Here is a 13,581-nt window from a genome sequence, read left to right as displayed (position 1 = left end):
ATGACGGGGTAAAGTGGGGGTCTCCCTGTCCTTCAGGGGAGTAAAAGCCGTACAGAGACCCCTGAGCGTGCAGGGGAACTTCAGGAAGGAGAGGGACCCAAACTCAGGGCTCTGCTGAGTACAGCAGCCCACGTCACCATCCTACCCGGTCCTTCACAAAGGACTGTGAGGTGACTGCACGGGAATGTTGGTGAACAATGACAATTTTTTTCTAAATAAAGAGAAATATAAATAATGATATATACAGTTATAAACTAAAATGCAATGCCAAAAAATATTTTTGAAAGAGAAGTCATTTAATAATTTCTGATTATCTTATACATAAAGAAGTAGACATTTAGATGAGAAAAAAAGAGTTAAAGAAAAAATTTCCTTTTAAATAGGGGTCATTTAAAATGATAGTATTTCACTTTTTACTGACAGTAGAGATTAAAGTTAAATAATGCTATTAAAAACTTGTTACCACTAATCTCACTAGTATCAAAATAACAAAACTAGTAACAGTAATAGTAACTAGTATCAAAAGTAGTATTACTAAGATATTAGAAAATAGAACAAAAAAGTAATAGTTAATATAGTAAAAAACAGAAAACAAGTTTAGCAAAATATTAACAACCATAACAAATTATATAAAATACAAAAACAGGAAACGATAAAAACCAAATATATCTACTATAACTACATACGCAAATTAGATCAAAAACCAAAATTAACTGTCTAAGACCTATCAAAACTAAAGTGATACTAAAAGTGAAAATGATTAAAAAATTATTGTTTAATTTTCAAAAAACGTAACAGGAATCTGGTTTAAATATAGAAGAATGCAAAACAAAAAACATTAAATGGGATAAAGTAGGACATTTTACACTGATGAAATTTACTATCCACTATATTATTATGTTCTTAGATTAACTGATGAGTACACAGGGCTTCACTGTCATTATTCTTCATACAATATTTAAATAAATAGAAAACCGGACTGGGCGCAGTGGCTCACACCTGTAATCCCAGCACTTTGGGGAGGCCGAGGTGGGTGGATCACTTGAGGTCAGGAGTTCAAGACCAGCATGGTGAAAGCCCATCTCTACTAAAAACACAAAAATTAGCTGGGCCCAGTGGTGGGCACCTGTAATCCCAGCTACTTGGGAGGCTGAAACAGGAGAATTGCTTGAACCTAGGAGGCGGAAGCTGCAGTGAGCCAAGACTGTGCCACTACACTCCAGCCTGGGTGACAGAGCAAGACTCGGTCTCAAAAAAACAAAAAACTAAATAAATAAATAAAATAGAAAACCTTTATTCATTACATCTACATGTTTATGCAAATTTGATACTAATAAGAAATTCATGTAAAATTTTAAAAATAAAAAATTCCTAAGTATGCATCCATTTTGATGGGCTGCTGCTCCTCAGTAATATCATCAGCTTCGGATGCAGCCGAAGGTCAGAGAGCCCAGCCTCGACATTAGAGGGCCTCAGGGGACTGAGGGCCTAACTGGGTGGTTTGGCTTCAGCAGTGGATGAGGAAATAGGGTTTCCCCCAGGAGATATCTGCCACTTATTCATACGGAACCTTGATGCCAGGTAGGACCAGGCAGGTTGAGCTCTAGGACAGACCATTGTTATTTGGCCAGGAGGCCTGTTAAGCCTCTCTATTTTACTGGGCATGGAATCTAAGCTGCTCCACCCCAGAAGAGGGATGCCAGGCTAGAGAGTCACATAGCCCCACAGGTTGGGCAATCCATTTCAACAAGAGCCGAGCAGCAGATTCACAGCCGTCCTCTCTCAGGAGTCCGCTCGCAGGCAGTGGCAGGCAGGAGAGGCACTGCTATTTCAGGAATTGGTCTCGTTGAGTACTTGGGAGCTATTAAGCCTCTCACAAAAGCTGTGATATTAGCTTCTCCTCCTGGGGCCCTATACTGTTTATATTGGGCCAAAGGGAGGGCACAGTCCCTGAGGCCAAGCACGCATAGTATGATCATGTAAAACATGAATACCAATTTAATACAGTCAGCAGTGCAAGTTACACCACAAACGGAAGAAGCCCAAAGACCCTACTCAAAAAGTCACCTGACGCCAGGCTCAGTAGCTCACACCTGTAATCCCAGTGCGTTAGGAAGCTGAGGTAGGAAGATCACTTAAGGCCAGGTGTTCAAGACCAACCTAGCCAATACAGTGAGACTCTGCCTTTACGAAGAAAAAAAAAAAACTGTTTAACAATTAGCTGGGCACAGTGGTTCATACCTGTAATCCTAGCACTTTAGGAGGCCAAGGTAGAAGGATTGCTTGAGCCCAGGAGTCCAAGGCTGCAGTAAGCTATGATGATACCACTGCACTCCAGCCTGAGCAATACGACGAGACCCATTTGTGTTTTTTTTTAAAAAGGTTTGAGTCTTGCCCAAATCTCATCGGTTGAATTCAGTGTTTTTCCTACTCTGGGAATGCTGACCAAGGAGTGCCATATGTGCCTGACTCAGGGTCTACAGCAACAGTTGCCAGGAGATGATCTCCTGTAGGGAGTGTGAGGAGTGCAGGTAGGAAGGGGGCAACTGGTAGGCACTTATCCTCCTTGGTCCCTTACTCCAAGGTCAGTAGATGGGTACCCATGCTATGTCCTTTGCCAAGTACCTACTAGTGTCCAGCTAGCACCGTGACCTGTAGATCTGTTCTTTCTGCCTTGTGCAGACAGCCATGCTCCGCCCTGAAATTCTGCTATGTTCAGCCACTCCTCCACCCACAGCCTCAGCCCCATCACCATGCTATGTGTGCACAATGCTATTAGGCAAGGTTTTGCATCACTTTTGCTTTGAGGGCCACCCACGAATACTCATCAAATGAATTTCTGATGTTTGCGTCCACTCCAAGCTCTACATTGGATAGCAAGGCCCTCACTGCCGACACCGTTCATTTCAGGACTGAGACTCCTTGACTCAGCAGCCACACCAATAATGCCTTCTGACTGGAGCTGGGGGCTTACTGCTCTGCTGTCATACCAACATTCCTTCCTCTTACAACAGGAGAGGAGTGAGAGACAGGCAAAGCACCATTCAGACTCATTACAGGTAGGAGCAATGTAATCACCAGGGGCCTTTCCTCCTCCACCTCCCTCTCACCACTGAGTTGAGTATATCCACCACCAGATCTGAAGAGTCTTTTCATATCACTAAACCTGGAATGCAAGGTCCTTGTTCCTCCTCTTCACCATCCAATCTCATTGCCAAAACTGTCAGGTCTGGGGTCCGGTTCTATCCTTACAAATCAGTAAGTTAGCCTGTCGCTGTTACATGAATGCTAGCAGGAGACACGAGACTCCTGGATCGGAAGCAAAGGATTTTATTACTCTGGGTATAGCAAGCAGCATGAGTGTCAGCATGTCACTTCCCCTGCTCCCAAGTCTTATGGATGGAAGTTGCACATGTGCCGGATCTGTGCAGCAGTGAAAGAACAGTGAGCATGGGGAATCCACTGTTTCCATAGCACGTGGTAATAAGCCCGGCTGCTCTGTGGCCCCAAGGGAGCCATCACTTCATCCCTCAAGTTTGCTCAGAAGATACACAACCCTAACAAACGGCCCAGGGAAAGAGCAGTCAGGACCTCACAGTCTTGGCACACCCAGAAAGAAAACGCAAGAATGCTTAGGGCCCACGCAGACCGCCTCTCCTAACACACCTCTCTATCAGTCTGTGACTGCCCAAGAATGAAAAAATATTAACAATGATACATAGCATTTGAAAAATAATTAACAAGGTTGATTTAATAAACCTAAAGTAATCCCTTATTGGGAATATACCTAAATAATCACTAAAGAAAATTTGCAAAAATGAATTTGAGGCCGGGCGCAGTGGCTCACGCCTGTAATCCCAGCACTTTGGGAGGCTGAGGTGGGCGGATCACGAGGTCAGGAGATCAAGACCATCCTGGTGAACACTGTGAAACCCTGTCTCTACTAAAAATACAAAAAAATCAGCCGGGCGTGGTGGCGGGCGCCTGTAGTCCAAGCTTCTAGGGAGGATGAGGCAGGAGAATGGCGTGAACCCGGGAGGCGGTGGAGCTTGCAGTGAGTGGTGATCGCGTCATTGCACTCCAGCCTGGGCGACAGAGCGAGACTCCGTCTCAAAAAAAGTAAATAAATAAAATAAAATAAATAAATAAATGAATTTGAAATTAAACTACAAAAAGTATGTCTTTTTTTTTAAGATGAGATCTCACTATGTTTCTCAGGCTGGTCTCTAACTCCTAGGCTCAAGTGATCCTCCCATCTCAGCCCCCTGAGAAGCTGGGATTACAAGTGTACACCACCCTGCCCAAGAAAATACATCAAATTATAAACCTCATCAGAACTACTGCATTAACAACAGAGAATAAGTCAAAATATCTGAATGCAAAAAATTAACAACAAGGTTTCAATTAAAATACACTAATGAAATCATAGGCCATCTAAAAAGTAACAAAACAAGAATACTTTATAAAACATAAAGTGCAGAAAATCCGTATTCAGATGCTCAAATAAATGAGTTTTATTACGAAAGAAAAAACACAAAGTACTCAACTCAAGAATTTGTAAAAGGAGCAACAAAATAAATCCTAGCAAATCACAATATAGGAAGAAATAGGCCAGGCACGATGGCTCATGCTTCCAATCCTAGTACCTTTAGAGGACGAGGCAGGAGGATCATTTGAGCCCAGAAGTTCAAGACCAGCCCGGGCAACATAGCAAGACCTTATCTCTAATAAAAATTTTAAAATTAGATGGGCATGGCAGCACGCACCTGTAGTCCCAGCTACACGGGAGGCTGAGGTGGGAAGATCACTTCAGCTCAGGAGTTTGAGGTTACAGTGAGCTATGATCGCACTAGTGCACTCTAACCTGGGCAACAGAGTGAAATCCTGTCTCAGAAACAAATCAATAAAACAAAATAAAACAGGAAATTAAAGTAAGTATAATGAAAAAGAGCTAAAAAGTAGGAAAAATAAATCAAAGAATTCAGAATTCAAAAGAATTCTGATCAATGTCTGGCTAGAAAAATCAAGAAAATAAAGTAGCAAAAACACATTAGAAATGAGAAAAAATATAATCAAGACATAAAATTTTAAAAAGAATACCAAGTATAACTGTCAATAAATGGAAAAACAAATGACCTGAAGAACCAGAAAACCAACAGCAAACCAAGCCCAAAGCTAGCAGAAGACAAGAAACAAAATCAGAGCTGATCTGAACGAAATACAGACACAAAAACCATACGAAAGATCAATGAAACCAGGAGTTGACTCTTTGAAAGAACAAATAAGGTAAATAGACTGCTAGCTAGACTAATAAAGACAAAAAGAAGATCCAAATAATCACTATCAGAAATGACAAAGAGGGCATTACCACTGACCCCACAGAAATACAAAAAACCATCGGGGACTATTACGAACACTTCTGTGCATACAAACTAGAAAACTTACAAGAAATGGATAAACATACAAACATTCCGGGAAACATACAACCTCCCAAGACTGAAACAGGAAGAAATGCAAACACTGAATAGAAGAATAATGAGTTCTGAAACTGAATCTGTAATAAAAAGTCAACTGACTAGAAAACGCTCAGGATCAGACAAATTCATGACCGAATCCTATCAAATATTTAAAGAACAGCTGGTACCATTCCTGCTGAAACTATTCCAAAACTTTAAAAATGAAGGATGCCTCCCTAACTCATTCTATGAGGCCAGCATCATTCTGATACCAAAACCTGGCTAAGACACAAAAAGAAAAAGAAAACTTTACACCAGTATTCTTGATAAACTTAGAAGCAAAATCCTCAACAAAATACTAGCAAACCAAACCCACCAGCACATCAAAAAGCTACTCCACCATGATCAAGAGGGCTTTATCCCTGGGATGCAAGGTTGGTTCAACACACTCAAATCAATACATGTGATTCATCACATAAACAAAACTAAAAACAAAAACCACATGATTGGCCAGGCATGGTGGCTCACACCTGTAATCCCAGCACTTTGGGAGGCTGAGGCAGGTGGATCACGAGGTCAGGAGTTCAAGACCAGCCTGACCAAGGTGAAACCCCATCTCTACTAAAAATACAAAAATTAGCCAGGCATGGTAGCACACGCCTGTAATCCCAGCTACTCAGGAGGCAGAGGCAGGAGAACCCCTTGAACCCGGGAGGCAGAGGTTGCAGTGAGCCAAGATCATGCCACTGCACTCCAGCCTGGGTGACAGAGTGTGAAAAAAAAGAACCACATGATCATCTCAACAAATGCAGAAAAAGCCTTCTATAAAATTCAACATCCGTTCATGTTAAAAACTCTCAACAAACTAGGCTTTGAAGGAACACACCTCAAAATAATAAGAGCCATCTTTGACAAACCCACAGCCAGTATCATACGGAACAGGCAAAAGCTGGAAGCATGGCCCCTTGAGAACACCGTAACAAGACAAGGATGCCCATTCTCACCACTCCTATTCAGCATATTAGTGGGAAGTCCTGGCCAGAGCAATCTGGCAAGAGAAAGAAATAAAAGGCTGGGTGTGGTGGCTCACACCTGTAATCCCAACACTTTGGGAGTCCGAGCTGGGTGCATCACCTGAGGTCAGGCGTTTGAGACTAGCCTGGCCAAGATGGTGAAGTCCCACATCTACTAAAAATAAAAAAGTTAGCTGGGCGTGGTGGCGGGCACCTGTAGTACCAACTACTAGGGAGACTGAGGCAGGAGAATAGTTTGAACCCAGGAGGCAGAGGTTGCAGCAAGCCCAAGATTAGGCCACTGCACTCCAGCCTGGGCAACAAAAAAAGAAAAGAAGAGAAGAGAGGAGAGTAGGGGAGAGTAGGGCAGGAGCATTCAAATAGGAAGAGAGGAAGTCAAATTATCTGTTTGTAAACGATATAATTTTATACCTAGAAAATCCCATAGTCTCTGCCCGAAAGCTGCTGGATCTGTCAAACAATGCCAGCAAAGTTTCAGGATATAATATCAATGTACAAAAATCAGTAGCACTTCTATACACCAATAACATCCAAGAATGGCCACAAAAAATAAAATAAAATAAACCTAGAAATACAGCTAGTCAGGGAGGTGAAAGGCCTCTACAACAAAAATTACAAAACATTGCTCAAGGAAATCAGAGATAACACAAACAAATGCAAAAACATTCCATGTTCATGGATAGGAAGAATCACTCCTAAAATGGCCATACTGCCCAAAACAATTTAGAGATTCAATGCCATTCCTACCAAACTACCAATGACGTTCTTCACAGAATTTTAAAAAACTATTCTAAAATTCATATGGAACCAAAAGAGCCCATATAGTCAAAGCAATCCTAAGCAAGAAGAACAAAACTGGAGGCATCACACTACCCAACTTCAAACTATACTACAAGGCTACAGTAAACCAAAAGAGCATGGTACCGGTATAAAAATAGACACATTGATCAATTGGACACATAGATCAATAGAGAGCCCAGAAATAAAGCCACACACCTACAACCATCTGATCGTCAACAGAGTCGACAAAAACAAGCAAGCAAGAAAGGACTCCCTCTTCAATAAATGGTGCTGGGATAACTAGCTAGCCATAAGCAGAAGACTGAAACTGGATCCCTTCCTTACACCATATACAAAAATCGATTCAAGATGGATTAAAGACTTAAATGTAAAACCTAAAACTGTTAAAAAAAACCCTGGGGAAAAAACCTAGGAAATACCATTCTAGACAGAGGCCCTGGCAAAGATTTCACGATGAAGACACCAAAAGTAACTAAAACAAAAACAAAAATTGACAAAAGGGACCAAATTAAACTAAACAGCTTCTGCACAGCAAGAAACAAGCAAACAAACAAACAAACCTACCAACAGAGTAAACAACAAGCTAAAGAAAAGGAGAAAATATTTGCAAACTATACATCTGACAAAGGTCTAATATCCAGAATCTATAAGGAACTTAAACACATTAATATGCAAAAACAACCACACTAAAAAGTGGACAAAAACAGGAAGAGACACTTTTCAAAAAAAGAAATACATGCAGCCAACAAGCACATGAAAAAAATGCAACAACACTAATCATTAGAGAAATGCAAATCAAAATCACAACGAGACACCACCTCAGCCGGGCACGGTGGCTCATGCCTGTACTTGGGAAGCGGAGGCAGGCGGGTCACGAGGTCAGGAGATAGAGACCATCCCGACTAACACAGTGAAACCCCATCTCTACGGAAAAAATACAAAAAAATTAGCTGGGCATGGTGGCAGGCGCCTGTAGTCCCAGCTACTAGGGAAGCTGAGGCAGGAGAATGGCATGAACCCAGGAGGCGGAGCTTGCAGTGGACCAAGATGGTGCCATTGCACTCCAGCCTGGGCAACAGAGTAAGACTCCGTCTCAAAAAACAAAAAAGAGAGAGAGAGAGAAGAAAGAAAGAGACACCACCTCCTACCAGCCAGAACTGCTATTATTAAAAAGTCAAAAAAACAACAGATGCTGGTGAGGTTGCAGAGAAAAGGGAATGCTCATATACTGCTGGTGGGAATAAAAATTAGTTCAGCCACGTAGAAAGCAGTGTGGCAATTTCTTAAAGAACTTAAAACAGAACTACCATTTGATCCAGCAATCCCATTATTGGGTATATACTCAAAGGAATATAAATAATTCTAACATAAAGATATATGCACTCATATGTTTACTGCAGCACTATTCACAATAGCAAAGGCATGGAATAAACCTAAATGCTTAAGGGTAGACTGAATAAAGAAAATGTGGTACATATACACCATGGAATACTATGCAGCCATAAAAATAAATGAGATCGGCCAGGTGCAATGGCTCATGCCTGTAATCCCAGTGCTTTGGGAGGCTGAGGTGGGCGGATCATCTGAGGTCAGGACCAGTCTGGCCAACATGGTGAAACTTCATCTTTACTAAAAATACACAAATTAGCTGGGTGTGGTTGTGGGTGCCTGTAGTCCCAGCTACTCGGGAGGCTAAGGCAGGAGAATCACTTGAACCTGGGAGGCAGAGGTTGCAGTGAGCCACGACTGTGCCACTGCATTCCAGCCTGGGTGACAAGAGCAAGACTCCATCTCAGTAAAAAGGAATGAGATCGTGTCTTTTGCAGCAACATCGATGGAGCTGGAGGCCACTGTCCTAAGCGAACTAATGCAGGGACAGAAATCCAAACACTGCATGTTCTCCCCTACAAGTGGGAGCTAAACATTGAGTACACATGGACACAAAGAAGGGAACAACAGACACTGGGGCCTACTTGAAGGTGGATGGTGGGACAAGGGGAAGGATCTATCTATCCATCAGGTACTATGCTTATAACCTGGGTGACAAAGACAAGCACAGTGGCTCACGCCTGTAATCCCAGCACTTTGGGAGGCCCAGGTGGGTGGATCACTTGAGGTCAGGAGTTCAAGATCAGCCTGGCCAACATGGTGTAACACCATCTCTACTGAAAATACAAAAATTAGCTGGGTGTGGTGGCACCCACCTATAATCCCAGCTACTCGGGAGGCTGAGGCAGGAGAATCACTTGAACCTAGAAGGTGGAAGTTGCAGTGAGTCAAGATCAAGCCACTGCAATCCAGCTTGGGCAACAAAGCGAGACTATGCCTCAAAAAAAATTAAAAATGAAGATCTTCCTAAACAATTTTACCAAATATTTTAAAAGATCACACATGTACACATACACTTACAAACTAAACAACCTCCATCTCTAATTGTAAAAAACAGATGAATGAATTATTATACTTCCATAGCATAAGACATTATATCTTAAATCATGGGGAATGTTCATAATATAATCTTACTGCATGCACAGAATGACCTATTTTTAAAAATACATTTAGAAAAAAATATGTGAATATGTATAATTAAGTCTTATCTCTAGAATTACAATTATAGGGAATAATTCTTCCATTATACTTTACGCTTTTCTGTTTTTTTCTGAATTTTTTAGAGTGGGTGTGTATGACTTATGTAATAAGAGTACCAACTAATGTTGTTTTTAATTTTTTCTTAAAAGAAGTAACTTCCAAGAGATTGGAACTCAAAAAAGCTTTTAAAAAATATGTCTGATTTCAGCATACTAAGCTGGTTAAGAGCCTCAACGCCAGCAGTAAATTGCTTGGGTCCAAATCCTGGTTCCACCACTGTATAACCTCGGGCAAATTACTAACCTTTGCTGTGCCTCAGTTTCCTCCCATGTGAAATGAGGATACTAACAGCACCCCTACCTCATAGGGTTGTTATAAAGATCGAATGAGTATTTTATATGTATGAGTTTTATATATATTTTATATATGTAAATTATATACATTATATATATATGCTTAGGACATTATCTGGTGCTTAGTAAACACAAAGTAATGGTTCATTATAATGATTCAAATTATTACGTTTGTCTCTGAAATCTCCAAGGCTTGGGAGTTCACATATCATTTGTGTTTTTAAATTAAATTTATGCCACCTTCTAATCCCATCCTATCACCCTCTTCCCAACTTTGTTCCCTCTCATCTACAAACATATAAGAAGCAGTTCCATCTTTCTCAATGATATGAGCACCTGGTTCACAAGTACTTCTTATCACATCCCCTGCCCTCATAAGTAACATCCTGGCTCATCCCCTCAATTCCAATGAGCTTCATTCCCATTCTACTGTAGACACCCACACATGCATTAATCCTATTCCAAAATCTCTCAGGCTCACCTCTAAGAACTCCAACTTTCAAACTGCCCTCTTAGTCTACAACTTCCTATCTTTTCCTGTCCCCTCAGTGCGCTAGCCTAGCTCTGCCTCCACATCATCAGAACCTTCACCCCCTTGTTCCCTCCCAATCCTTCCAATCAGTCTTCTCTTTCCCCGGCCTCAACCCCATGGTTCACTAGTAAATTTTAATGATGAGCCAGCATCAACAATATTCTAGAGCTCCTTGAACCTTTCGCTTCCACCAGATCAGCTTCAACAATCCCCTGGCACCTACTCCTTGATTCCTAGCCCTGTCAAAAAAAGTTTGTATTATACAATCATGAGAAAGTTTTACTACGACATTCCAAAGCGGGCCTTCAATGCTACTTGGCAATCTTTATACTGATCTCTAGCTGACTTTAGCAATTTTCACAACTTTTTTGTTTGCTTGTTTTTTTGTTTGGAAATGGAGTCTTCCCTGTCGCCCAGGCTGAAGTGCAATGGCGCAATCTCGGCTCACTGCAAGCTCCACCTCCTGGGTTCATGCCATTCTCCCGCCTTAGGCTTCCAAGCAGCTGGGACTACAGGCGCCCGCCACCATGCCCGGCTAATTTTGTTTTTGTATTTTTAGTAGAGATGGGGTTTCAATCTCATGGATGAGACCAAGATGGTCTCAATCTCCTGACCTCATGATCCGCCTGCCTCGGCCTCCCAAAGTGCTGGGATTACAGGCGTGAGAGTCACCATGCCCAGCCTTTCACAACATTTTTAAAATGTTTTCCTTTCTTTTTGATCAAAAATCTCATCCTCTACTTTCTTCCAACTACAGCTGACTTTACCTCTACCTCAGTAGGACACAGCTGAGTGGGGTCTGTGAGTCCCTCACCTTCCCTCCTCTATACCTTAGCTTCTGTTTCCATTTCTATTTCTTTCATTCTATAAAAGAAAATACCTTGAATCCCTTTTCTCCTATGGCCCAATCTCAGATGTTCATCTTCTCACACGTCATATCAGTGCTTCTCAAATGTCAACCTGCATCGTAATCACCAAGGGGCTTGCCAACTCATAAGCATCAGCCCCAAAGTGATACCTCAGTTGATTCTGATGAAGATGGTTCACAGATATATTGCTCAGTTTTTACCTAAGTGATCTTGCCTCTTCTCTTCCAATAGCCAGCAACTCTGAAGTTTATATCTTTAGTCCAAATCTTACTGCTGTGGCCAAGAACCATATATACCAACTGTCATCTTTCATTAGACATCTCACCGGTACCTTAAACTTAATTCTAAGACCAAACTCACCGTTTTATTCTCTATCTCTGTTCCTCCTTCAGTATCACATACCTGAATACATGACATCATTATCTACTTTGCTGTTTATGCCAGATACTTTGGAAACACCCTTGTCACCTACCTTTCCTGCTGAACCCCATACCCGACCCCCACCATACACGCTGAGCCTCGGTCCAGCCAAACACCAAGTGCTTCTGATGCTACAGTGTAATTACAACTCAAATTCATCCCTTCTTTTCCTACTGCCACCATACCCATCCAAGATGATGATTTTATTATAGATACACAAATAATAACAAGAAATGTCTGAAATATATACTCACATGGTTAAGCAGTCAATTCAGAAACATTTAGCCAAAAGAACTCTCTGTAGTCAAATCATATAAATTGCTCAAAAAGTTATTTCAAATTAGTCAGTATTTCTTTTGAAAGCCAGTAAATAACTCACAAAAAGAAATCTGCTCCTTTTATAGTTATCGATCTACATTAAAAGAGTGAATCAACAACACTAATAGAAAAGGCTGCCACGGCACAAGTCATCAAAATTATTTAATATGATTATGCTTGTCCTATGAAATACTGAAGATAACTGATAGAGTAAGAAAGAGCCGTTATTCTGACTTAATCCACTAGGAGGCTAGGATAGTTAAGATTTCCCTTGTGTTAATTTTATTTTCTTTCTGTGATTAAATGAGACAAAACCTATCCAACTTAAAATCAATTAAATACCACACGCGTGAGCTTTAGATAAACCTTAAAAAAAGATAAATATGTTCGTTAAATGCAATGTGGCAAATTTTTACCTTCAAAACTTTGAGCTACAGCGAAGAGAGATGATGGGACTATAGTCAGAGATTTAATTTGCTAATTCAGCTTCCACTAGTAAATATACAGGTACTAAAAATCTGTAAGCTGTTACCACTATCTTTCTTGAGATCATAAAAATATTACCGAGCTTCAAGAACACAGCCTTTATGGCATGCCATGTGTGAGATTTTTAGACTTTCGGATGCCATTCTGACTGCAAAGTAATGAAAAGCATTGTGAGCACTTTTATCACCACCATTAATCACCAGCAGCACAGCATATAAACAAAAAATATGCCGACTGCTCATTTTTCCATTAAGGGTCAGAATCAGGAGCTAGAAAGCCCCAAGGGGAAGCTTCCTATCAACTCCAGTCTTGCATATACTGAGCTAAAAGATGTACCAGATGTCAGAATAACTTATTAAAATGCCCTTCAAACAACAAAGTGGCAAAACACTGTAAACAAGGAAGAAGGTCTCCATTGTTCCTCTTAGTGAGAATACAAGATCACAGGACTATAAGAACTTCTATTTATTATCAATAACTGTACTTTCTTCACCTAGTTTTGAATGTTTAGATTATGTCACCAGGATTTCATGTACTTCATATTTTTATTTTCCAGTATGAACACTTATCCTGCCATCCCCCACAAAAAAAACCATGTTTAAATTACTTTAGCAAAACTCCATCCTTCTTATTAAAATTGCAGTATAATAAGCACTCAGTGTATTAGAAACACCACTGAAATTAAGTACTTTTCTGCCAATGAAACACCAGTTGTTTTGAGTA

General features: G+C 40.9%; 1 protein-coding gene across 9 annotated transcripts in view; it reads right to left on the bottom strand.

The window, feature by feature from the left end:
• The window catches only part of LMBR1 (limb development membrane protein 1), a 214,090-nt gene that overhangs the window by 91,088 nt on the left and 109,421 nt on the right, over positions 1-13,581 (bottom strand). The window lies entirely within an intron of this gene.

The sequence above is a fragment of the Trachypithecus francoisi genome, unplaced genomic scaffold (assembly GCF_009764315.1).
Source record: "Trachypithecus francoisi isolate TF-2019V2 unplaced genomic scaffold, Tfra_2.0 Lachesis_group4, whole genome shotgun sequence".
Lineage (NCBI taxonomy): Eukaryota > Metazoa > Chordata > Mammalia > Primates > Cercopithecidae > Trachypithecus > Trachypithecus francoisi.
The sequence above is the reverse complement of the archived record's forward strand: the minus strand, read 5'-3'. Positions and strand labels throughout refer to the sequence as shown.